Raw genomic sequence first — 27,430 nt, forward strand, 5'->3', positions numbered from 1 at the left:
CTGCACATCTTCAGAAAACAGTCATTTGGGAATGAGCTAATTATAGTATGTTTCTCTGAAAGATCAATTCTTAATTTTGGAAGCATACACAAAGGTCTTAGCAAAGGTTCACTTTGGATAAAATCATTCTACCGGATGCTAAATAGATTTTAAAATTTCATAGCACGTCGCTCAGCACTCCAATCCAATCACAAAGCCCTATTGATTCTGCCTTTTTAATTTTTTTGGATTCCAAGCATTTCTCTATATCCTACTGATTCTGTTATAGAAAAGGTCCTCATTTCTTGCCTGAATTGCTTCAACAGGCTGTAAACAGGGATTTTTTTGTTTGTTTATTTGCCCTTCAATCCCTTTCCTTCAATTATGCCACAATTGTTTTTCTACAACGTAAGTCTTACTGTGTTGCTTCCTATCTTAGACTTCTTCAAAGGCATTTTATAGCTTGTCTGATCAAGTTCAGGTATTTCAGGGGGCATACAAGGCTCTTTTTGATCTGGCCTCCATTTTCCTCTTGAAGCCATTTCTCACCGCCCTTCCCCAGCATCAGATGCAGCTGTAATACTCAGTGATCATGGCTTCTCAGGCATGACACAGCCTGTGTCATCCAGGGGCTGGACGGGTGCTGTGCGTTACCAGGCGAACTCCTGTTCATCCTTGGCATAGGCATCGCCTCCTCCAGGAAGACTTCCCTGACTTCCATGCAGGATAAGGGCAATCAGAAAGGAGTGGGCAAAGTGCCACAAGAGCAGCTCTTAGACGCCTCTGCTTATTTGGGGTTTGATCTTTTAATTATTGTCTTGTGGCATGTGAGTGAGGAGTAGTATCCCAGGGAAGGGCTCAGAATGTGGCTTTTTACCAATCAATATGAAAGTATTTTTAATCTCTGAAGAACCCATTTGACCCTACTCGCGCATACCAGCTAGCTCAGTCCTGCCCCTTGTACTCCTGTTGCATCCCATGCGTCCTCTACAGATTACCAAAGGCTGTAACAGTCTGTTAGATATTTTTCTCTAGCACTGGCTGGAAGATCCTAGGTAACGAGGACTTATCTTACTTAACGCTGAATCCTCAGTAGTTAGCACACAGCAGACCTTGAAAAAATGAACAAACAAGCAAACAAACCACCAGAATGGACTCTGAGTACAGAGGGTAACATTGGCTTTGGTAGAAGATAGTAACGTGGGGAGAGTGGGAAGAGAGGGGACCCTACACCCACAAGCTTGTAGATGGGAATGTGGTAAGAGAAGGTATTGTCCTTGCACAGCCTCTGTGTTCCCTCCATACACCCACCCCCTCACTACTCCCACTCTAGGAAGTGAGAAGCACTTGGGTAAGATGGCATCTGATGAGTTACTCCACTGTAAAGTGCCTACCCCTCCGCCACCCCTCCCCGGCTTTCTATTTAAGAAATATGAGAGATACTCTGAGACCATGTAAATATCCTATTTCTCATCATCTCACTCACCACTTTTAGCATCCAGTCCATTGATGCCTCTTTCTAATTGAAGTATAGTTGATTTAAAATATTGTATTAGCTTCAGGTGTACAACATAGTGATTCAATATTTTTATAGATTATACTCCATTTAAAGTTATTACAAAATAATGACTATTTCCCTGTGCTGTACAATGTAAACATGTTGCTTATCTATTTTATACGTAGTAGTTTATATCTCTTAATTCCATAACCCTCTTTTGCCCCTCCCCTTCCTCCACTGGTAACCACTAGTTTGCTCTCTATATCTGTGAGTCTGTTTCTGTTTTGTTACATACATTCGTTTTATTTTTAGATTCCACATGTAAGTGAGATCATATGGTGTTTGTCTTTCTCTTTCTGACTTATGTCACTAAGCATAATATTCTGTAGGTCCATCCACATTGCCGCAAATGGCAGAATGTCATTCTTTTTTTATGGCTGAGTAATACTATCACCAAATGATAATATTCTAATTCCGTCATTCCCTCAACTGTGAGGAAGAGCTTTTCAGGATTTACTCTTAAAACAAACTAGCAGTAGGTTATCCCTAATTACTACGGACCTGCCCACAGTCCCTGCAGAAAATCTGGCAAGCTCCTGACAGAGTACAAATCTCATTTGTGATGTCTGACAAAACTTCCACCCAAACTGAAACAGCTTATATTGCACCCTCAACTCGAATTTACAAAGTAAACATATGGCTGGCTATAACTGCCTACACATGAGGAAAACCCAAACACTGAGCGCTTATTCTCTTTAATCAAAATCTCAGTAGACTTAAGTCTGTTTAAAACTTTCCCCCCCTCAAGGAATCAATCAGGCAATACAGTCTGGAGAACCGTAAAACAAATAAATTTTAATACTTTATAGCACTTGCCAATGTTAAGTGGCTATCAACATAAACTCGATTCCCCTCCATCTGGCTCCAACTACAAGCTCAGAATTTGTAGTATCTGAACAGCACCCCATGGAGACCTTTCTCTAAGTCTTCCCCCCCAAGTTGCCCTCCTCCTACTATAAACAAGTAACCTCAAAGAGCTATTATAAAGTGTGTGAACAATATAAATCCATTTTGTTTATTTTACACTTAAGAGTATATTCTGCAGAATATATAGCTGACCATGAAATTGATTTGTAGAGTTGGAGCCATCCAATAGGACATTTTCAACAGTCTGTGGATTTAAATTTCCTGCAGTATACACATATGCAGATTCCTTGTGAATCCGGTAATCTGACTAAGCTAGTAATTCTGGTACTAAAGTAGTTAACATAGGGTTCAAGCTGAAGCTAGGAAGGTAGGGTTTCGTTTAGCCAGGCTTCTATATCTGTGTGCTGACAAGCTCCAGGCCTTGGAGCTGATGCCTTGTTGGTGAGTCATGAAAGAAGAGAAAGTAATTTGAAAGGGACAGAGAAGTCATAGAACGTAATGCACCAAAAACTTGAAGAACTATTTTGGACTTTAAGTGCAATGGAAAGCGGTTCCTTGGAAAGCGGAAAAGAGGAGAGAAAGTGGTAGGAAGTGAATAGGAGAGGCCAGTGGCTTGGTGCGTTTCCCATGGAGAGAGGAGCAAAGAGAGAGACATCAGCATTCTTGCTTCTAGCAACAGGGTGGTCAGCAACAGGTCACAGATGTTTGGTTTTCCTGCTCTGGGCATGTAACTAGGATAACACTTGTCTACCCAGCTTGATTCAGGCAAAGCCATGGGACTTGCTTTGACCATTACATGTGATCAGAAAAGATGTGAATCACTTCTGGGCAGAAGCTTTACGAGCCAGTGTGTGTCTCTGCGATCCTGGAAGCATCAGCCCAAGTCCCTGAGTGACTCCTCTTTATGGATGGACAGTGTGCATGTTGAAAGCCAAAAATAAGGAAGCAAACAGCTCATCATAAAGGATGTTGATTATCTATCTAGATAATGAAAAAGTAAAAACTATCAATCATATTCTGTTAGAAGATAACTTGTTACTATGTGAGTTTGTCCTGTTTTTTCTTTATAAATACTAATACCTTTTACTGTAGATAGAACAAACATGGAAGAAAACAGAATACGGTTCTATATCCCACGCGTTAAACTTAATTTAATATTGTGAGCCAAGGAAGGAAAGGAGAGAGGCAGGGAGAAAGGACACTAATATCTGTGGACCTGAAAGTGTGAAGGCATCAAGGTATTGCTGGAAGCGGTTTCTGTCAACGTGTGTGTGTGCGTGTGTGTGTGTGTGTGCGTGCGTGTATTTAACAGTAAGACATTAGTTTGAAAAAGAAGAGAATCTGTCAAAGGTAGTAGTGAAAAATAATTTTGGAGACCTAAGATTCGAGGGAATACTTAATCTCTCCCCAAGCCTGAGCCCAAGCATTTATGACCATTATTTACAATCCCAGACATTTCAGAGATTAAATGCTTTTTAAAAATTTCTGCTTACTCACTTTTCCTTTGAGGAACTGCACCTCTCTTTGGACTTCGAGTGATGCTGGAGCCTGCCAGTCACGTAGGACAGGGGTGGACACATGACCTAATCTAGGACAATCATTCTCTCTCCCCTGGGAAACTGACAAGAGGTAGTTGAAGTCAGATCACTAAAGGAAATATCCTCCAGTTTCTCCTAAGTCTTACCTTTCCTGATGTTTGGTTTACAGCTCTTCTATTCTGTCAGCTACTTAGTTTACTCCCAACAAATCCCTCCTCTTGTTTGTTTTGATGTTTGCCGGCAAAGCACTTTATTTCAGACTTGAATGCATCTTCACGATCACCACATGCACGTCAGGGGGTGTCACAGTGGAAGAGATGTGCTGTGGCCACCAGAGTCCCAAGAGGACTTGCCACACGTAGATGAAAGGACTCTTGTTGGAGCCCTCTGGCAGCACAACATCGTGGGACGCAATGTCCTCTTGGAACCAACGCTAGACTAAGAGAAGATCAGAGCTGTTACCATAGTGCTGCCATCTTTGCCACCTCTCCGTCTTTCTTTTCTGTACTGCCACAGCCTAGTATCTGAGCTGTTCTTACAGCTTTCTAGTTGGTCTCTCTGTCCCCCCTGCCTTCCTCTCACTCCTCACACCGTCACCTCTAATATATCCGTAATGCTGAGAGGTCGCACTTCTCCTTTTCAATCAATATTCACTTGCTGGAGACACCATACACTCCTATAGTAAAAGGCAACTGCAGAGACCACATTGCATACGTGCTATTCTCAGCCCGATGGCTGTAACTTGTAATTTCCCTCCATGAACCCAGGAAAAGCAGTTTAGAGTCTCTAGTTCATGCCGATGCTGGATAATTTTCCTAAAATGTGCATTTGATCATCTCCCCTCTCTGTTGAAAACCCTTCAGGAGATGAAGCTTGCACTCCATCTGGCATTCAAAAGCCTCCGTGACCTGGTCCCAGTCTAGCTTTCCAGCCACGTCCTATAACTGCCACAGCTCCAATTCTCAGCTCTACCCAAAGAACTCTACTCACCTTTCCCTGAATGGGCCTTGTTTATAGCTCGTCATTCAGGTCTTTGCTGAAGCCAGCAGGCTGTTCTTTCTCATCTGAAATGCTTCCCTTCCAAAATCTTACCTTCAAAGTCTAGCTCAGCCTCTTTCTCCTCCATAAAGACTTTAAGGATAGCTATCCATACAAATAATAATTTCTCTCAGTATTTCTATATACTGTATATTTATTATCGCTATCACTCTTAGAGCATTTCTCCTGATACTATCTTGAACTCTCAACTTTGTATATGTTCCCAACTAGATTAGAAGCTCCTGGAGGGCAGAACTGAGATTTGATCTTTCTTATATATATATTATAGTGCCTTCACTCAATAATTAACTGTAGAACTAATGAATCAGTGATCTGTTTCCTTAGCTCCCTATGCAAGACAACAGTGCTTTACTCCAGATAAACTGGTCCTCAAATATTCGGTCATAAGTCATTAATCCCCTGGTAGGAGTCAAGAGGCACTCAGGAAGCAGGACTAAGACTGAGCTTTCCGGGTTGTGTTTTGTGTTTCATAATTTCCTTCCCTTGCAGAGGCCTGTTTCAGAGATATACACTAGACACACAATAGTCACTTTTTTTTTTTTTTTTTTTTTTTTTTTTTTTGCGGTACGCGGGCCTCTCACTGTTGTGGCCTCTCCCTTTGCAGAGCACAGGCTCCGGACGCGCAGGCTCAGCGGCCATGGCTCACGGGCCCAGCCGCTCTGCGGCATGTGGGATCTTCCCGGACCGGGGCACGAACCCGTGTCCCCTGCATGGCAGGCGGACTCTCAACCACTGCGCCACCAGGGAAGCCCAATAATCACATTTTTATAACTAAAAACAAATATAAATAACTGTAAATTGTTCTCTTGTTATAAATGCCACAGAAGATACAATATTTAAAAAAAGAGAATAGAACTGCTTTAAATCTCAAAGATAGATTCAAACTATAATTCTAAAATGAAAATACAAATTGGTCTGGACAGTTCAAAGACGTTACTTACATTATAAAAAGACTTCATTATAAAATACGTAGGTTTTTTTTTAAACCTTTTAATATATGATACTTCAAATGTAACACCTACATATTATTTTCAAGTACAAATTATACCGCAACCTTTTGAATGATAAAAACTTCACAATATGCTTAAGTCCTAGAAACACATTTTGTTCTCTAATAAAACACTAAATACATTCTTGTAATTTTAACTCACCCTGGACAACTATTTTCCAATTCTTTTTTCCACCTAATGCAAAAGTAAACTCCAGCTTACCTTATATCACATTGTCATAAATTTTAAATTAAAGGAATTGGGACTAATTAGGTTTCCCGAATACGCTCAGATTATGTGAATTGCTGTGATAGCTGAAAGCTACTAACCTGAGTCATCTTGTGATTACAGAAAATTACTTCTTGTCTTTGTGATTCATGGCACTTTCCACCCTCAGAGAGTGATAGTTGTTGTTCATAATTTTCTCAGAGTAGTAGGAGTGGGATCAAATAGCGAGGCCCTTCACACGACGAACCACTCTGTATGAGCCTGTGAAGGGAATACAGGACCTATTAGGGAAAAAACAAATACTAAAGTTCATTTTACATAATAAAAATATTGAGCCAGCTACAGCCCAGGTTGACCTCTTGCCATATGCATAAATTACCCAGAGAAGAAGGGATTAGAAAGAACTGTTAATATATGAAACACGCCAGAACTATAAGAGTAGTTTCTGAATCAATTCCTCAGCTTTCTGTAAAACATACAGTACTTGCTCCCGAAATTAAATTGGATGCTTTCATCTTGTTCCTCAAAAAGTTACAAGCACTGAGAGTCAGCTTTGAATCCAGTGGTTTAATTAAATGTAACTATTTAAGAGATATGACTAAATGTTATTAAGTCATTCCAGTACAATTTAACTGTTCAATATTTGCTCATATTATCAGCTATTTCCATGTCACTTTGACAAGTATTCCTAGTTATTCTTCGTTGTTCACATTTAGCTTTTTCTTTTTTCATAATAGAGCAGGTCTGTCATGAAGCTCATCAAAAGACGCCGAGTTACTTTAAAAAAAAAAAAAAAAAAAAGGACCTTGTATGACAGAAAGCACTTTGTAATGGAGAGTTCTTAGGATGTAAAATGAGGTCTGAAGAGATGTCTGGTGCGGTAGGCAAAGCCCATCCTGTAACACCTGGGGACCTGATTCCTTACCTGTAAATGAAGCACATGGACTTTAATCTTGATCATGGTTCTCGACCATTTTCCTCGGTCTTCTCATCCTTCGTGTGTGCACCTCAGTGCCACGAACTGTACCCCTTTATTACAGTGATTCTCAGGATGGTCCCCGAACTTCCCCGAGCTCCCCATCCACCCCACTCTTGGTCCCTCTTTAAGAAGCACTGATTTGGGTGTGCTTTGGAAAGCTCCTCTCTGGTCTTCAGAATATGCATATACATTTTAACATGTTATCTCTCAGTCGTATGCAGGTATACGATCTGTACCACTGAGAGCCACGAAGCTTGGCTTTTTAGGAAGAACGTTTAGGAAGAGTCTTGAAAGAGCCACTAGTCAAAAGATCTCATCTTTCCTTCTGCAATTTTAGAGCCTGCCTTAATCGTAAAGGAGATGAGGTTGTCGTCTGAGCCTCCATGCTAGCGGCAAAGCTAAAGGCTGTCCCCTGGGATTCACCCTTCCTGCCGTGACCTAGGGGCTGCTTTGTCACCATCCACCCCGGCTGTCTAAGCACCTTTCCTTCAGGCATTAGTGCCCAAATGCATTCACCCTCTCGGATATGCCACTGAGGACAGAGTGTTCCAAACCTTAATCACAAAGTGTAGCGAATGAAAAGAATTTCAGATAGTGCAGCGGGCATGGGTGAGCTACTCGGGTGAAAGCAGGGGTGGGGAATTTTTCTTCTATATCCCCGAATCATAGCCCCCAAACACCTATAAAGATAATTGACTTTCTATAAGTTTACTAAATTATGATCCAAATTGGCCTCTCTTGAAAACAAATCATGTTATCTTTTCCAAGAAGTTGCTGGGCAAAGACAAAATAGGGTAATATCTATCTTTTAAAAAATTGAATTCAAACGAGTCCTTTTACTTTATCAGCCATACATCTCTGGAGTATTTAGTATTAAAAAATGCATTCCTTCTCCCTTTCTCCTTGAATAAATGGGAAACTGTCCTTGAGGGCAAAGGTGACTCAAACCTTCTGAAATTTTGAGGTTAACCATGTGTGTATACTTTCCTGGGAAGAGGGTCAGCACCTCAAACTATGGCTCAGGGGCAATGTCAGTTTTGGGGTAAAAATCTGTATTAAGTTAAAAATACACATTCATTCACTCAGTAAATACTATTTAAGCCTCTGTTATATAAATATAAGGCACTAGGGATAAAGGTTTTTTTAAGTCCCCCAATTTAGGAATCCAAAATTTAATACAGGAAATATACCAAGAAATAGAAAATTAAAATATGGTAGAACCTTTACTATTGGTTTGGATACATCCCGAGAGCTTCTGAGCTTCTGAATCCCCAAGCTACTTATGCCTTGCCTTATTTTATCTACTGATCTATAGATAGACTGATTGATAGAGAGAAAGATTAACAGATTAAAATAAACCTATTACAAATTACTACCTCATGGACCTTTGGGCCATCACAAGTATTTAAGACCACAAATGCCAGGAGCCCACATCTGGTATGATGAATGTTATGATCCAGGTGTGCACAGGTGCTATAGGAGCACGTAGGTGAGGCAACTTATCCAGCCTGGCGGGGGTGGTGGTGGCGGGGGGGCGGGGGGCGCGTGTGAATGCTCCCTTGAGAGACTGACAACCAAGTTGGAGCTCCGAAGACAGTAGGGGTAAGTCAGGTAAAGTGGGAGTGGATGATTCCAGCCATAGGAAACAGCATATACAAAAAAAAAAAAAAAAAGAAATGAGACTAATTATAATCTTTGATGAACTTCAAGTAACTTACCAATAATAGCAAGACACACATACGTGTATACACAACATATATTATTTACTACCATCCAGGGCCTGTTATAAGCATTTAACATATATTAACTCATTCAATCTACCCAGTAACTGTATGAAACAGGAACTATCTTGTCCCCATTTTATAGACAAGAAAACTGAGAACATAAGTGACTTTCCAAGGTCACATAGCAGAGCCAGGATTTGAAACCAGAAGGTTAGATTCCAGAGTTCACACTCTTACCTAGACAGTCGACAGGGAGGGAGGGAGGAAGGACATGTGATGCTGTAAGAGTACATAGGAGTCAGACCACATAGGACCTAGTTTAGCTTTCTAAGGAGTTAGATTTTATCCTGGACATAATGGTGAGCCATAGAATTATGTCAGTGGGAGAAATGACAAAATCTGAGCTGGTTTCCAGAAATCTATGGCAAGAGTGCAGGCTACTATTTCCTGGACAGGTTCACAGAGAAAGAACCTAGTTAAATACTTTAGACAAAGAATGATATTAAGGACGCTTAGGAGGGGGAAAATACCAGAGCTATTAAGGAGACAGCATCACATTAATAGGACTTGGTGACCGATGAAGAGTTAAGGCAAAGAACACACTGAAGAGGAAGCAGTGATACTGATAAGGCTGATCCTGTAAGATCTACCACCCCCGTCCTAAAATAAAGGGAGAGAGAGAATGAGAATGAAAGGCAAACAAAAAGGAAACTTTGGCAATGACCATATATAAACTGTGACAAGCGCTTCCTTTGGAATGCATGTGAATACAGCCAGAGAAGGTTACTTAAGATGTGTGCATCTACAGAAAAGAGGCTGTAAGAAGGACTAGGTGTTATAACAGAATTGCCATAGTGATCAGTAACACATTATATTTGATCGTATGGCCTGGGCTGTTTGTATATATTCCTTATGTTCTGTCATTGGTGGCACCATTTTCCAGGTAGGGACAGTGGATCTCATGATCGCTGCATCCTTGTTGAGTATTGCAATTGACACAGCACTCAGTCGGTGTCTGTGGTAAAGACATGTGAAGAAAGGCAGAGAAGAATAAAAAAGAGGGCCCTTTAGATGGTGCTGCAGTTCACTGTCAGAGGGAATACATCGGAGGGAGGGTTCAGTTTGGACGTATTGTTTCTGTGGTATCTGGAGGACAACCAGGTAAGATGGATATGAAGCTCAGGGGAGGAGGCTGGACCAGAAATCATTTAAAAATCATCGTTATCCTAGGACTTGGCAGTGACATTTTTTTTTAACTTTTACCATTTATTCCCAAAGAGAGAAGGCATATAGTGTTCAGACACAACCAAGTACAGTTTGGTGTGACTCAAATAGCTTAAAAAACAGAATCTCCTGAGCATCAGCCTGGTCCAGGGGATGGAGCCAAGAGGCAAAGGCAAGGAAGCAGTTAGCGATCATTTCTATTCACACGGGAAAATCTCTGCATAACTAAAAAATTAAAGTTGTTGGGCTGGTCCAGTGAAGAGGTGATAAGGTGTTTATTAAAAACTCTTTTTCACCCGGAGGCAGTTAGCATTTATAATTTAAAACCCAGCCCACCACAGAAAGGGAGTGAATTAAATCAAGAGATTGTGCAGAGCAAGAAAAGAAATGAGGTTAGGAGACCATGAATCGCCAATAGTCAGCCCCAGAACATGTTAGAGGAGAGGTTAGCCATGTGCTATTAGGGTCCTAGAGTAACTAGACTTAATCCAAGAAATACCGACTGAGAAACTACCAGGCAGCTGTTGCTTTTGGTAGCTCTTATGAGCACAGGGGTGGGCGGCGCTCACTCCCAAGAAGCTGCAGGTGAATACGAGAGTGACACCAAATAACGGTTAGTAACACCAAAGGGAGCAAGCATATGATTTTTTGATAGAGCAGCAAAGGTAGCAAGTAGTGTCAGCTTTTATAATTTGGGGTGGGGACTTCCCTGGTGGTCCAGCGGTAAAGAATCCACCTTCTGATGCAGGGGACATGGGTTCCATCCCTGGTCGGGGAACTAAGATCCCACGTGCCGCGGGGCAACTAAGCCTGCACGCCACAACTACTGAGCTCGCACGCCACAACTACTGAGCTTGTGCGCCTCAACTAGAGAGAGAACAACCGACACGCCACAACTAGAGAGAAGCCCACACGCCACAACAAAAGATCCCGCATGCCTCAATGAATTTCCTGCGTGCTGCAGCCAAGACCAGTCGCAGCCATAAAAATAAAATAAATATAATTTGGGGTGATCCTTTAACTCTGAGTATTACTCCCTCTAAAGAATGAGGCATGTAAACCAGGGTGTCGTTCTAATTAGCATTGCCTGTGCTACACAGAACCACTTAATGATACACCAGAGATTATAGTAGAAATGGTAGGAGCAGGGCAGCTGGCATTTCTAAGTGAAATCCTGTGAGCAGAACAAACGCAGGGCTTTCAAATAACAAAACGTGTAGCACTGGGAGAATAGGGCGCTCTCTGTAATCCCGAGAGGACCGCAAGCTTACCCTGCAGTAAATATATGTGGAAAGAATGTGGACAAAATGACAGGGTTTCTTTTAGGGGAAAGATCAAATAGTCCCAAAGAATACTTGGTTTTCTTGAAAATGTTCAAAGATTGTGTGTCTAAATTGACTTCATGTCAGAGTAGAATAGTATCTCCAAAATCTAAATAAAGGAAATGAAGGTGGGAACATCTAGGCGAGGAATGTGTGTCTGTGTGAGGGGCGGGGGATTGTTCCGGGTGGAGAATACAAAAAAGTAGGCAATGAGGAAGCACAATATTGATTATGAGATCTCTTATCCGAGGCTGCTTCTCCGCGGGCGCCGGCTGGGCCGTATTCATTGTGACGCTGTCACAGTTCATCTTGATTGTGTAGATTAGAGAATGCCAGAGAAGAACAAGCAAGTCAAATATGAGCTTTAAGACAAATGAGAATATAACCCCCAGCTTCCCCCTGGCATTTGCTGCTCGTGTCAATTTGATGAAACCAGCTCTCAGTCTGTGTTAAAGTCGAGGCAATAGGCCCCCGAAACAGGAGCCGGGAAGAAGGTGGTTCTGATATCACGAAAGGCAAAGCCAGAAGAGAAGCAGCACAAAACCCATCCCCTTTCCTCGGAGGGAAGAAGGTGGCGGCAGGTTGCATGACAAGGAATCTCATGGTCATTTCACAATGTTCTTGTCAAATGATTGTTCAAGAAGGAGCTTTTGCGGGAAGCCCATATAGTCAACCGTAAAACTATAAATCATGTGATGGTTATTCTAAGAATGGAATTAAGGGGAGAAATGTGAGAGTGAATTATGTATTGTATTTTATAAAATAGGTTCATAATACAATTGACCCAAAAGAGGCACTCATGGGATATTACTGAAAAAAAAATCTAATTGTATATTTGACGTTCAGGAAGAGAGTCCATGTGCAAAGTACAGTAAAATCTGGACTGTCACGTATGCTGTCCTATAGGTTCCACCTCCGTCTCATTCCCCTTATGCGTCTCCCCATCTCCTTCCCCACTGGCTCAGCCTGAGCTTAAGCCCTCCCCTAGGAACCCAGGAGTTCCCACTCTTGTGGATTTCACGGACCCGCAAAATCTCAAAGGGACATTTGGAGAACCAGAGGGACCAGCTGCTTCTTCACTTGAAGGCTGGCACACACCTATATTTTTTAAAAAACCTGTTATTCACTGACACCATGATTGCATCGATGAATAAACAGTTTATCCCCACAGATGTTGGGAGGTCATAATGTTCAACTGAAGGAGTCCTTTAAAATTAAATAAAATTCAGCTTGATGAAAAATTTACCTTTTAAAAATTTATCATTTTACTACAGATTGATGAGAACACCGTCAGAAACCAACCCTGGAATAGACAGCTGGGTTTAGGGGATTCCCTGGCAGTTGGGTGCGTGGAACTCGGCACTTTCACTGCCGGGGCACGGGTTCAATCCCTGTCTGGGGAACTAAGGTCCTGTAAGTCGTGTGGCGCAGCCAAAAAAACAAAAACAAAAAAAGAACTGGGTTTAGGAGAGCGGATTAATACAGCGGTTTCCCAACCCACCAATCTCCCTGCCTTCACAGCTCTGTGCCCTGAAGTTCATCGTCTACAGCACGGCCGCAGTCATGTCTTGCTGCCCCTTTCGGACTTAAAGGGACAGTCCAAATATGTCAACGGGTCATAAAGCCCTCCACAGCCTGACCCCAGCCCACCCCCAGCATTGTCCCTTATGATGTCCCACCCCCCAGCTCCATGCCCTGTGCCCTACTGTGCTACTCAACATCGCCGGCCCCCCAGAAGGCCGTCAGCTTAGCAACTTAGCTGATTCGCACTCCGGCACAAGCTCCTTACCTGGTGTCACCTTTGTGACTTGCGATTCTCTGAACGGCTTAGACATTTGAGGTCTTCGTGCTTTTTGCTCGTCTCTTCCCTCTGCCTGGACTCACCCTTCTTCTCCAGCCACCTGCCAGACACAGTGCTCTTCGAAGGTTCAGCTCGGGTCGTATTTCCTGACCCCCAGCTAGGGTCACCACCTTGTGCTCCCTTCTGTCTACTCTGTGGTATACAGAGACACATCAGCACTAGCATTTTGGCGGCCACTGCCTTGTGTCTTTGGACTGCCTCACATCCAGCTGTATCTGTGATTAGGGACAGCCTCTAGTGTGCAGTACTGGTGAGATGCAGGGCCTTGCCTTTCTCCATGGCCACCGAAGCAGGGAGGTTCTCCTGCTTCCCTCACCTGGTGGGATGGTGTATTCGTTTGGTAGGGCTGCCATAACAAAGTACCACAGACTGGGTGGCTTAAACAACAGAAGCCCACTTTCTCACAATTCTGGAGGCTAGTAGTTGGAGCTATGCTTACAAGCCAAGGAAATCCTGGATCCTCCAGAGGCTGGAGGAGGCAAGGACAGACCCTCCCCTGGAGGCTCCAGTGGGAACTCGGCAATGTCTTCTTCAGATGGTCTCGGTTTGTGCCCATCTTCCAGCCTAGACTCTCTTGATTTCGTGCAGTCCCCAGTGTATTCCAGAAATTTTTCTTCTCTACTTAAGACGTCTAGGATTAATTTCTGCCGCTTGCAATTAAAAACTTCAACTAATTTTTTAAAATTTATTTATTTTTGGCTGTGTTGGGTCTTCGTTGCTGTGCAGGGCCCTCTCTAGTTGCATCGAGCGGGGTCTAATCTTCGTTGCGGTGCACGGGCTTCGCATTGCGGTGGCTTGTCTTTGTTGCGGAGCATGGGCTCTAGACACGCGGGCTTGGACTTCAGTAGTTGTGGCGCGCGGGCTTCAGTATCTGTGACTCATGGGCTCTAGAGCACAGGCTCAGTAGTTGTGGCGCACGGGCTTAGTTGCTCCGTGGCGTGTGGGATCTTCCCGGACCAGGGCTCAAACCTGTGTCCCCTGCATTGGCAGGTGGATTCTTAACCACTGCGCCACCAGGGAAGCCCTCGACTAATTTTTTTAAAATATCAGTAGTTGTTACAGTCCAGTCCGTTCAGAGAGATACAAAGATTCTGAAAACCACCGTTAATGTTACAGAATGGGAATCTGGCAGCAAATGGCTTACAGTAGCAAAAGGCTAAATCAGTTAATCACCTGTGGTCATAGGAATGAGGCGCCTAAAGAGGTAAGGCTGTGGGAACCAACTCTGCATCCCTGAGAACAGTACAGAAGAACATAAGGAATTCCAGAAGGGAGATAAGACATTCGGAGAGCTTAAGAAAGAGTAAAACAAACTCAAATTACTTCATTCTTAAGCCTGATTCTCTTATCTCTTGAAGCTGTAGGGCTAAAGCAGCTGAAAATTAAACTCCAAGTTAGAGCTTGTGGGTTGCCAAATTACTTGCATTCACAGACTCACCAAGTATTTTATGAGAAGGTTAGGACATTTCTTGGGGGGACAGACTGGGCCCTGAAAACAGGACTGAGAACTAATGGCTCCAGCACCTCCTTATTTCCTTGTAGGCCCTACAGTTCCCCCACCAGAGAGGGTTTCTTGTAAGAGGGACACAGGTTGGCCCCTCCACACCTGCATTCCCTCCACCTCTCAGTGTCCCCAGGTCTGTACCCAGTCACTTTCCTGCACGGCCCAGGGAGACGAAGTCAAACCCCAAAGGCTTACACGCCAGGAGAATTGCAGACGTTGAAGGTAGAAAACAAAGAGCTGGGGTAAATGTCCACGTGTGTGGATTCTGAGGGAGACTGCCAAAAAGCGGGAAATATAATTTCAGATTGTACCAGATTTACCAATATGGGCGCCCTTACCGGAGGTTCTGGATTCACTGTGCCAACCTGCCCAGAGCGAGGGGCTCCGAGGAGCTTGCCCATCAGGTACGTCAAAGTCTGGACTCAGTGGTGGCCCAGCCAGAATTGAGATGCCATACGTTGCTTGGCCAAAGATCAGCTAAGGTCTGGCGAGATGACTTGCTTCACGCCATGTAGCGGCTGCCAAATTGGCGTGTTAGTAACAGAGAAACACAGTTTGGGGAAGAATCGTATGGATGGACTTCTCAGAATGGCTCACCGTGTGGGAATTTTTAACTCGAGAATATAAGACGGCCAGCACAACCTTCTCCACGCCTCGAGAGCTTTGACTCTTCGGGTGCGTGAACTCCTTGAGGCTGCCATGTTGACAAGGATGGAGGCTATATATGTGCTCAATAATATGATCCTTTTTCCAGGCTGATCTTGTTACCCCCGTGACCGAGTGCTCAGTCGACCGGCAGAGGTAGTAAACCCTGAGCCCACGATGGGATACAAAGCTCCAAGGGAACCAGCTATTTGCCTGATAGCAGGTTGATTGTCTGGGGCCACTTTTCATCATGGAGAGGGAGCAACTAGAGGAGAATTAGCTGGGGTAAACATTCAATCTGGATGTGTATTTTCTTTCTTTGCCTACCACGCTGCTGTTAGCAGCACCGTCTCCTAGCACCATCTCCAGGAGGCTCTGCTTTGCCCTCAGGCTTCCCTCTGGTTTTGGCCAATGAAGGGCAGCAGCAGGCTTTGGGAGGAGACAGAGGTGAACTTATTTGCTGTGCCAACTCCCTCCCTCCCTCTGCTCTTTCCAGAGATTAAAATTCTTGCCAAGTAACTAGTCTTTTTCCCTTTCCCCTTCAGGCCTAGGGTGAATATTCCTCCCAGCTGCTACCCCAGCGTGCTTCCCCACCCCTTGTCACGTTTCCTAGGGACCCTGCCACTTGACCTGAGGATGGAACAAACATTTCCCTCTTCCCCCAAGATGCCCTGTGTGTCTGTGTGTGTGTGCGTGTGTGTGTGTGTGTTAGCAGGGAAAGGGATTATCCACAGCACGCCAGAAACAATCTCTCTAAATCAGTCATCTCCCCAGCATTCAAGTCCTTTAACATGGATGTTGGCCTAAGGGTCACAAAACCAGATTTCATAGTATCCAGCCTTAAAAGGAATGAAAGTCTGACACGCACTACAACACGGATGAACCTTGAAGACATTGTGTCAAGTGATGTAAGCCAGACACAAAAGGACAAATATTGGATGGTCCACTTACGTGAGCTTTCTAGAGCAGTCAGGTTCCTAGAGACAGAGACTGGAGTGGTGGTCAGAGTTGGGGAGTGCTGGGGAATTTGAGGGAGGAGCGGGGGACTTACTGTCTAGGAAGTTTCAGCTTAGGAAGAGGAAAATAATTCTTGAAGTTGGTCGCCCAACAATGTGAACGTACTTAATTAATGCCACAGCTCTGTGCCCTTAACAATGGTTAAACTGGTAAATTTTAACAGATTTCTGCCCCTTCTTCTTCAAGTCCTGCTTGGGTATCGTAGCAAGTAGTTTCAGCCCATGACAGTAACTTCCCCCTAACGTCTTTGGGACGCTGCCTGTTGTGAAGTGTGGTCCCTGCACCCCCTTTCTCCACAACTTGTGTTGTGGGCATGGGGGCTCTGCAGACAATATTTCTTCCTTGCCAAGTGGCTCTGCACACAGGGCACACCACACCAGAGCGAGTCCGGTAGGTGAGAGGAAGGAGGAGAGACCAGCCCCTTTCTGGTTGCTTCCTGTTCCTGCCAGGTGTAACCTGGCAACAGTCCTGCACCCCACAGCACCATTTGCTTCCGGGAGCAATCAGTTTCCAGGTCTTTTCCACCCTCCCAGCACCAGCCCTTTGCCCACCCCTGAGAGATAACCTCCAAGCCAGGCAGCACTCCTGCCAAGAGATCTGTTCCCAGTCCCTCAGGGTCCCCTGTCTGAGCTCTCAAGGTAACAGCACTAGCTAGCCAGCACCCCTTCCCAGAGTCTGGGTCCTAACTCCATGGGTCCTCTCTGAGTTTCTGAGGTCTGGTTCCCGGCTCCAGGGGCCCCTCCTCTAAGCTTCTAGGTTCTGAAAAGCCCATTCTCTTCTCTTGGGTCCCCTAGCACGGGATGACAACTCCTACCTTACTTGTTCCCTCTATGACTTTCAGTCCTCTAATAACCTGTTTAACCAACTCCTTATATTAAATTCCCTCTGTTAACATAACTAGTGGGGTTTCTGTTTTCCTGATGGGATGTTGACTAATACTACTGTATTCCTGCACTTCCGTGCAAGAAATGAAAACAAGAAAGTGTTTCACTTCAGCAACCTGCTATAGTTGTTTATTGCCTGTCTGCTTTAACTGGTTTGTAAACACCATGGAACCAGGTGTTTTTGGCTCACTGACCTATACACCTAGCACTGTGAACACAGCCTGGCATACAGCAGGCACCTGTATCATCTTAATTGGGTAAATGAATAGGAAATATTTAATTTGAACACAGAAAACCAAAATAATTCTACTCATGAAAATGTGCTTACAATATATAAAAGTTATAACCACGTGCAAATATATCCAAGGGGAAAATATGTAGCTGAAGTTTGCAAAGCTCTCTTTCAGAAATTCCTAGCAATATCCATTTTGTGCTTTTCCCGCCATTTTCTTGTTTAATAATTTAGTCAGTGGGGGTTTCTCCATATTTTTCTTGTTCATTAGGGCATGTTACCCATAAGTAGTCAGTCAGTGTGATATTGCAGTTTATAATAAGAAATATATATTCGGTCTTCCTCCACTGTTCCTGGCACAGAGCTCCTAAAACCCTTATCATTTCCTACATGAGAGCCACAGGGCCATCTTTTGTTATAATATTTAGTTTTGTCTCCGTTCCCGAAGCAGCTCCAAGAGCATAAAGGCGAAATGAGTGTCTTCTGTTATTAATAAATAACCAGCCCCTTTCAACCACACCTGAGTTTGTGTTACTGAGGTGACCTTTGGAAAGCCCCTAGGGAAGGGGCTGGTTGCCAGGGGAACCAACCACGTGATTAGAGGGTTGGACCTATAGGCCTATCCCCCAGATCTCCAGAGAGTTCAAACACCAAGGGCCAAGGATTTAATCAACCATTCCTTCATTAAAAACCCAAAAGGACAGGATTTGGAGAGCTTCCATGTTGGTGGACAAGAACATATCCACATGTCAGGAGGGTGTCACACCTCAGACTCCAAGGGGGCAGAAGCTTGGGGCCTTGAAAGGTCTAGACCTTGCCCTACGCATCTCTTTCATCTGGCTGTTCCTGAGTTATACCTTTTAAAAACAAGCCAGTAACCTAGTAAGTAAAATATTTTCCTGAGTTCTGTGAGCTTCTCTAACAAATTAGGCTAATCTAAGTAGGGGGTCATGGGAACCCCCGATTTATTAACCAGTCAGAGCACAGGTGACAACCTGGACTTGCCATTGGCATCTGAAATGTGTGTGTATGTGTGTGGCAGGAGGGTAGCAATCTGTGGGACTGAGCCCTTGACTTGTGGTGTCCAAGTCTATCTCCAGGTGGATGATGTCAGGATTGAGTTAAATTGTAGGACACTCGGCTGGTGTGGCAGACTGTCAGACGTATGGGAAACCTCCACATCTGGGGACCAGAAGTGAAGCAGTGTGAGATTAGGGAAGACAAACACGAGTGTGTTCTTCCTTTACATTCATTCAATCAATAAAATACACAGTTTAAAAATCAAAACACCAATATGTTAAACTTCACAAATAAAACTTCAGAAGGAGAACTCGGGGCATTTTGATGTGATGAAAAAATACTGTATCAGGAGATGACGTAGGCCCAGGTCATCACTGGCCATGTGACCTTGGGCAATGCTCTTAGCTTTTCTTGGTATATGTGACTTCAACTTAGATATAAAGAAGTAGAGATCATTTCTAAAGTGCCCTTCCTCTTTTAAGACTCTGATTCTTCAAATAGAAATGTGCTTTAACATCCCAAGAGCACAAGATAACTTTCAAGCATCGACAGTCTATCCCTCGAATGTCTTTTTATCACAGTCTCCAAACCTATCACTCCACCCAGACTGAGCCTGGGAAAGTGTGAAGTGACTCACAGTCAAATAAAAAGCTTTGGTGCCAATTCCTATTTCCAGGTCCAAATGAAATTATAATTTTCTGTAGCTAATACTTTTTAAACTTGGCTGGATATTTTTAAGACCCTAATCTGTGGAGCAGTGTTAATATTGACAGCTGCATGAAACATCTAACACATTGGAATACATTGCAAAGCTCAAAGAAGACCAGGTCAGGGCAGTGAACTCTTCTCTTTCCCTGACATCGAAACATGTCAGACAGCCCAGAAGACATCAGCCCAAGATCTGACCAATGCGGCACAGGCTCACAGCAAAAAGCCCTGTACCCATGGAGCTATGAGAATGAACTGGAATAATAGTCCTCAGAAAGAACTGGAATAATGGTCCACAGAAAGAACTGGAATAATAGTCCATGGAAGGAGCTGGAATAATGGTCCACAGAATGAACTGGAATAATATTCCATGGAAGGAACTGGAATAATGGTCCACAGAATGAACTGGAATAATGGTTCATGGAGGGAACTAGAATAATAGCCCACAGAAGGAACTGGACTGGAGGAATCAGGCTCCCCAATATCGGACTATACTACAAAGCTACAGTAATCAAGACAGTATGGTACTGGCACAAAAACAGAAATATAGATCAATGGTACAGGATAGAAAACCCAGAGGTAAACCCATGCACCTATGATCACCTAATCTATGACAAAGGGGGCAAGAACATACAATGGAGAAAAGACAGCCTCTTCAATAAGTGGTGCTGGGAAAACTGGGCAGCTACATGTGAAAGAATGAAATTAGAACAATCTCCAACACCATACACAAAAATAAACTCAAAGTGAATTAAAGACCTAAATGTAAGACTGGACACTATAAAACTCTTAGAGGAAAACATAGGAAGAACACTCTTTAACATAAATGACAGCAAGATCTTTTATGACCCACCTCCTAGAGTAATGAAAATAAAAACAAAAATAAGCAAATGGGACCTAATTAAACTTAAAAGCTTTTGCACAGCAAAGAAAGCCATAAACAAAACAAAAAGACAACCTTCAGAATGGGAGAAAATATTTGCAAACGAAGCAACAGACGAAGAATTAATCTCCAAAATATACAAACAGCTCATGCAGCTCAGTATCAAAAAAAACAAACAACCCAATCCAAAAATGGGCAGAAGACCTAAATAGACATTTCACCAAAGAAGACTTACAGATGGCCAAGAGGCACATGAAAAGATGCTCAACATCACTAAATTATTAGAAAAATGCAAATCAAAACTACAATGAGGTATCACCTCACACCAGTTAGAATGGGCATCATCAGAAAATCTACAAACAACAAATGCTGGAGAGGGTGTGGAGAAAACGGAACCCTCTTGCACTGTTGGTGGGAATGTAAATTGATACAGCCACTGTGGAGAACAGTATGGAGGTTCCTTAAAAAACTAAAAATAGAACTACCATATGACCCAGCAATCCCACTACTGGGCGTACACCCTGAGAAAACCATAATTCAAAAAGTCACATATACCCCAGTGTTCATTGCAGCACTAGTTACAATAGCCAGGACATGGAAACAACCTAAATGTCCATCAACAGATGAATGGATAAAGAAGATGTGGTACATATATACAAAGAATATTACTCAGCCATAAAATGGAATGAAATTGGGTCATTTGTAGAGACGTGGATGGACCAAGAGACTGTCATACAGAGTGAAGTAAGTCAGAAAGAGAAAAACAAATATTGTATGTTAACACATATGTGGAATCTAGAAAAATGGTACAGATGAACCTGTTTGCAGGGCAGGAGTAGAAACTCAGATGTAGAGAATGGACGTCTGTGGACACAATGTGGGAAGGGAAGGTGGGATGAACTGGGAGATGAGGTTTGACATAAATACACTAGCATGTGTAAAATAGCTAGCTAGTGGGAACCTGCAGTACAGCACAGGGAGCTCAGCTCAGTGCTCTGTGATGGCCTAGAGGGGTGGGATGGGGGGGTGGGAGGAAGGTCCAAGAGGGAGGGGATATATGTATACATATAGCTGATTCACTTCATTGTACAGAAGAAACTAACACAACATCATAAAGCAATTATACTCCAATAAAAAAAAATAAAAAGAAAACGAAAACAAAAAAAAAAATAAGGAACTGGAATAATGGTACAATACAATGTAGAGTACAACTGCTATAACCATTCTCTCTGTACTGTTCTGTGTGATGGAGAATACAATACAGTATAAAAGTCGGTCCAATGCTACTTTAGAAATAGTGCGAACAGAGGAAAAACAGGCTTACGTAAAAGACATCAGAGTCAAAAGTTCAAGGACAGTGAAAGAACAAACTGGTCTGTTTAACGATAGCACATGTCTACAAAAGTGAACAGAGTAAATTTGTTGTTTTCATACAATTTTGTTCACAGAAGTAAAATATAATGTGTGTGTATAAAATATATATAAGCAAAAAAATATGGTTTTCTTACCTGGAAGAAGACTAAGTAGTATTGGAGGGGCCCCAGGAAGGGGCTAAAAAGGGATACTTACTCTCAGTGAGGGAGCCTAGGATCTCAAGGAATTCTCTCTCTCTCTCTTTCTCTGTATGTGTGTGTGTGTGTGTGTGTGTGTGTATGTTTATATATAAATGACACAAAACAGGAAAGTAGATTTACAAGCCTGTGTGAGCACAGAAGTAGGCAGCTCTGTCTCAGAGCCCAGGATGGAAGCCGGAGTGTAACCACGAGAGGGAGGGACTCTGGTTTTCCTAAGTGTGTGAGGAGGAGATGCCTCTGTGATGACTTCTGAAGGACCGCGGATCGGTTGCTGCTCTCTGCGACGCCGCTCAGACCAGGCCAGGGTCGTTAATACAGGGCATCTTTTCTGTTCATCACGCCTGAGCTCTTCTCGTAATTAACCGACATCGTTCAATTGCATGAAACCTACTGGGAGAGGTGGAGGTGCCCTGCAGGTGGCTGCCGTGAGCGACTCAGAGTCCAACCGCCCGGGCTGCCTGTGCACCTCATCCTGAGGACCGGTCCCTCCCAGGGGGGCAGCTGGACACCCAGTCCACGTGGACTCCAGCTCGAACCTCGCAACATCACTAGGATTCCTCTTACCCTGACTGCATTCTGTAAACATTCAGACCTCCGATTAGAGAACGTGAAGAGATTCTGGTAATTAATTAAAAGAGCCCTGGTAGCTCCTTATATGACAAATAAATCAGAAATTGCTAAGGGATCAGTGTTGGTTTATGAAAGGAAAAATTCTTCTTTTCCAGCAATTCCTAAGAGCAAACCCATGGCTTTCTAGATTAAAGGAACAGAAATCAGGAAGCTCTGCCCTCTTTGTTCCCCTTCTGACCTCGTCCTTATCGAACAGGCCATGCCCCAGGGAGGGCAGGTAACTCTGCAGACCTTTATAGCCCCTTAGCATGTATGTCTTTTGTGATCTGGGTAGCATCTCATTTAAAATAGAAATTCATCTACGGTGTTGTCCCTTTTTAGAAACCGCATCACAAAGTCCTTCATCCCGTGCAGTGACAATGGTAAACTACACTTGTAACAGTGCTTCAAAAGAAATTCATAATTTGTTAATAGCTTAGTCCCAGCTATTGCTTTCACATGGACAATCCCGATACAGTATAAAGACAACGTTCTAAAACTGTATTTAGTGCTGGTTTGGCTTTCTGAGTTGATTAGTGATTGTTATTCTACTGTGGGAATGACAGCTTCCATTCTTAACAAGAAAAATGTTAAATTCAGAATTTGCCTTCCCTAGAAATTACCAATTTTAAATAGCTGCTTTAATTAGAAAGGATACATACGCTTAGGTATAGTGTGTTAGGGGCAAAAACGTAAGAAATCCAAATGATGTGGGCTTGAGTTGGTCAAATGCCAACGGAATGTCAACTCTGCTACAAGAAAAACCTCTGAGGTGAGCAAATACTTGTCATTGTCCTCTGGCTTCCCTGTGTTCTGCTGAGGTTCAGTCTTTGTGTGGAAGCGATAGGGTCGGGCAGGAGTAAAGAACGTGGCTTTGAAGCCCTAAACTCCTGCACTGTCTCATCCCCTCATGCAACACGCTTGTTCCTAAAGCCTTGGATGGTTTTTTACTTGTGCTTTTGCCCAACACACTAGTGTTTAATTTAACTGGTGGAAGATTTCAGGGCCCTGTACGTATCTTTAGATGATCATTTCAGAGAGAAAACAAATACAGGAATTGATTTACCTTGTGCCCTACAGTTAAGCAGTGTTTGCACACAAAATCTACAGAAGATTTCTGCTTCTCAATCCAATTTTTTGTGTACTGTGAAAAAATTTATTTTCATGCTACCTGGATTTTGTTACTTACACTTCCCATACCTCACGAGTATTAACCATTGGTGCTTGTACTGACGATGACGCTACCTAACCCTAAAATGCCCTTGGATTATAATCTCATGATGTAAAACTTGAAAGGGACAATTAAAAATGTAAACGAGATGACGTTATAACCTCTGTTTTTTGCTCCTCTGATCTGGAGGAATGAGGCCGTTATTCCCCCGCCCTCCCCCTGCTCCATGCACCGCCCCAGGGGCCAACTCCCGGGCAGACAGGCTTCACTCATTTCCAGCTGATGGCTTGTTCTAGAAGCCAGAGTGCTTTCTGATCTCCCGCCGCATCTTGCTCCTACAAGAGCAAGGTGGTATTAGCATGTGCCGTCCAGCTCCTGCACTAGTCTGGGAAGCCCTGTGCTAACTAGACAGGTACTGAGCTCAAAATTTAGACCGATTTTAATAAATACCTAGGTCACATAATTGAAGATTAGAAGTAGCTGAGGTTGACCCTTTTCATTACCAAGGTACTGTTTATTTTAATCACTTTTAGGGAAATCTTTCTAACATATACCACAAACTTTTTATGTATATGTGACTTTTTTTTTTTTTGGCCGCACCTCACGACTTGCAGGATTTTAGTTTCCCAACCAGGGATTGAACCTGTGCCCTCAGCAGTGAAAGCACAGAGTCCTAACCACTGCACCGCCAGGGAATTCCCTTATGTCTTTCAAAAGAGCCTATATAACACATTTTAAAAATTGATAACATAGGAGTTAATTATGACAAAGTATTGTAGAGCAGTGATGCTCTCCAGAGCCTAACAGAATGTCTGCATTTATGCTAAGTGGCACTGGGTTTTGAATGCATCTTGACTGTTTCTCTGCCCTACCCTGCTGTGGGCAGTCACTTTTCACTCTCTCTCTCTCCTCTCCCTTGTAATTTGCTGCTCTTCGTTGGCTTGGGGCTTAAAAGAGATCAGACAACTAAATCTGTTGGAAACCTACCTAAAAAATGGGTCATTAGAGGGGTCAGCTTCGGATGAACCAGTTTGGTGACATTTGTACTGATGGCTCTCAGGCCGTGCTGGTTCTGGGTCATGATCTGGAGGCTGGAAAAGGCTTGCTGGACCTATGGCCTCCTGCTAAATCCTCGGGTGCTGGCCCTCTGATTGTCAGCCTTTGGTTTTTCAGGCAGAGCTCCCTGACCTCAGCTCCCTGCTGTGTGCTCGCATCAGTGCTGATTCTGTTTCATTTCTACTGAGCTCCTTCCTGATAGCTCAGATCTCGTAATTCTCTCCATTGTCTGTAGCAGTCCACACCTCTGAAAACCAGCCAGAGCAGTAGCAGGGTTTGAACGTTTACCTCACACACCTGAGGCTTTCAATTCAAAGTTAAGTGCCGCAGTTATGAAAGCTGCATAGAAGGAGGAATTATGCCAGGTGAAAAAAAAAAAAAGTGGTCTAATTTGCAGGCAGCTTGCATTGTATTTTATAAGAATATGTTTGACATTTTAAGCTTTCCTGTGGCAGTAAATTGTACTTCTAGCAGCAAGAGTTATTAAGTCTGTGCCCAGAATAAACCAGACTGTTTTGGAAAGTTTAATTTTTTCAGTTTTCATACTCCATTTTATGACAGTGTTTGTTTCTTCAGCAATAAGCCTATAAGGACACACTGTCTGTTATGTCTAATTTAAAACTATAGGGGCTTCCCTGGTGGCACAGTGGTTGAGAATCCGCCTGCCGATGCAGGAGACACGGGTTCGTGCCCCGGTCCGGGAGGATCCCACATGCCACGGAGCAACTAGGCCCGTGAGCCATGGCCGCTGAGCCTGTGCGTCCGGAGCCTGTGCTCCGCAACGGGAGAGGCCACAACAGTGAGAGGCCCGCATACCGCAAAAAAAAACCAAAACAAAACAAAACAAAAAAACTATAAATACCATTTTTAACCTTCACAGAGTTTCGTCATAATCTACTTAAAAAAACAAGTTAAATACAGTTTGATTCTAAATTAAAAATTAAATAAGACAATTGGGATTGACATATATACACTAATATGTATAAAATAGTTAACTAATAAGAACCTGCTGTATAAATCCAAACAAAATTAAATAAGACCAAAGATTTAACATAAAGCACCTATGGCAAGATGGAAATATTTCTTGGTGATGATTATACAACACTTGACGGAATCCAGGAAGCCATCTTCATGGACTGAGTGTTTGCATCTCCCCCAGAATTCATATGTTGAAGCTCTAACCCTCAGTGTGGCTGTATTTGGAAATGGGCCTATAAGCAGGTAATTAAGATTAAATGAAGTCATAAGGGCAGGGTCCTGATCTGACAGGATTAATGTCCTTATAAGAGACACCAGAGGGCTCTCTCTCTCCATGTGCACACAGAGGAAAGTTCATGTGAGGACACAGTGAGAAGGTGGCCATCTGTAAGCCAGGAGGAAGAGGGCTCTCACCAGAAACCAGACAGGCTAAAACCTTGTGCTGGAACTTCCAGCCTTCAGAACTTGTGAGAAAACAAATTTCTGTTGTTTAAGTCACCCAGTCTACGGTACTGGGTCATGGCACCCGTGCTGACGAAGACACCATCTATTTTGTGATAAGCACAAATATTTTACCAAGAAAGGTGATGCTATGTCATCAACTGTAAGATGTACCCCAATTCCAATCATGTGGAAATGTGAAATATTAAAAAATAAGGATGAAATACAATGTTTTTGATAATAGTTTTTAAATAACAACAAAAATAAGACAATACTGACGTTTTAGAAGTAGCTTTCTCCTTAGAAAGGTCAGTCAACAGTCTACTTCGATCACCAGATCTTTGTTTGATGGCCTCCTAAATTGTTAAAAAGTGAGAAGTTGCACAGCTCATGCATGAGAAAACTAAAGTCAAATATGGGCAAAGAGATATAAAAACAAAGCTTTCACTTTTATTGTTTACTTTGGGAACCTAACTCAATTTCCCCAGAAAGCCTGAGATATTGACAGAACGCTGCCTTATGAGGCTGACTCTGCTCCTACTTCATTAAGAAAATGTAAATTTCTTCAGTTTCCCTCTTTCTACCCCCCAGTCTTGCACATCCCTTTTGTTTCTGAATCATCAGACTCCTGTCAAGGCTAGCCCCTCTCCTCCGTTGACCCCATCTTTTCTGGGACAATAGCCCCTTCTTTCCGTCCCTGCGTTAGGCTCTCGCCCCCGCCCCGTGGCCTCCTCTCCTCAGCCAGCAGAGACACGGAGCTTAAACAGAAACAGAAAACCACACACAAGGCAAGCCATTCCCAGACCCTACTTCTGCCCTCAAGCTTTACACTCCTCTTTTCTTTTCAAGAGGGGTCCATGGGCTTCCCGGGGTCCATGGGCTTCCCTGGTGGCGCAGTGGTTGAGAGTCCGCCTGCCGATGCAGGGGACGCGGGTTCGTGCCCCGGTCCGGGAAGATCCCACATGCCGCGCGGAGCGGCTGGACCCGTGAGCCGTGGCCGCTGAGCCTGCGCGTCCGGAGCCTGTGCTCCGCAACGGGAGAGGCCACAGCAGTGACAGGCCCGCGTACCGCAAAAAAAAAAAAAAAAAAAAGAGGGGTCCATGAGCCCCATGTGACACACTGTATCACAAAGGTCCCTAGGTCTCTAGGTCCCTAGGTCTCCTGCCCTCACCACCCTGGAGAACAATGACAATTGAATTCCACAGGACGGTCATTTTGCTGGCACCTCGGGGACTGACCATTAGCATGTGGACCAGAATGTAGTCTTTCTGAAGCCACTGGTCATCCAGCAATCAAGAAGCCTCAAACAGCTAACGTGCTGCTCAGGCGAAGGAGTCAGCATGCTGAGGAAGGCTTGAAGGGAAATGGTTGCAGGATGTA

General features: G+C 43.5%; 1 protein-coding gene across 12 annotated transcripts in view; it reads right to left on the minus strand.

Moving 5' to 3' along the window:
- Positions 1–27,430, minus strand: part of TRMT9B (tRNA methyltransferase 9B (putative)) — a 58,734-nt gene that overhangs the window by 21,629 nt on the left and 9,675 nt on the right. For 7 of the 12 annotated variants that reach the window (XR_010838529.1, XM_067022756.1, XM_067022761.1 and 4 more), the window contains 2 exons: positions 6,320–6,479; positions 4,089–4,380 (listed from right to left, as the gene is read on the minus strand). The gene's annotated coding sequence lies outside the window, so the exon portion shown is untranslated. Of the gene's footprint in view, positions 1–4,088; positions 4,381–6,319; positions 6,500–27,430 lie in introns of all 12 variants that reach the window. The other 5 variants (XM_067022764.1, XM_067022759.1, XM_067022757.1 and 2 more) reach the window with 3 other exon arrangements.

Source organism: Kogia breviceps, chromosome 20 (genome assembly GCF_026419965.1).
Source record: "Kogia breviceps isolate mKogBre1 chromosome 20, mKogBre1 haplotype 1, whole genome shotgun sequence".
Lineage (NCBI taxonomy): Eukaryota > Metazoa > Chordata > Mammalia > Artiodactyla > Physeteridae > Kogia > Kogia breviceps.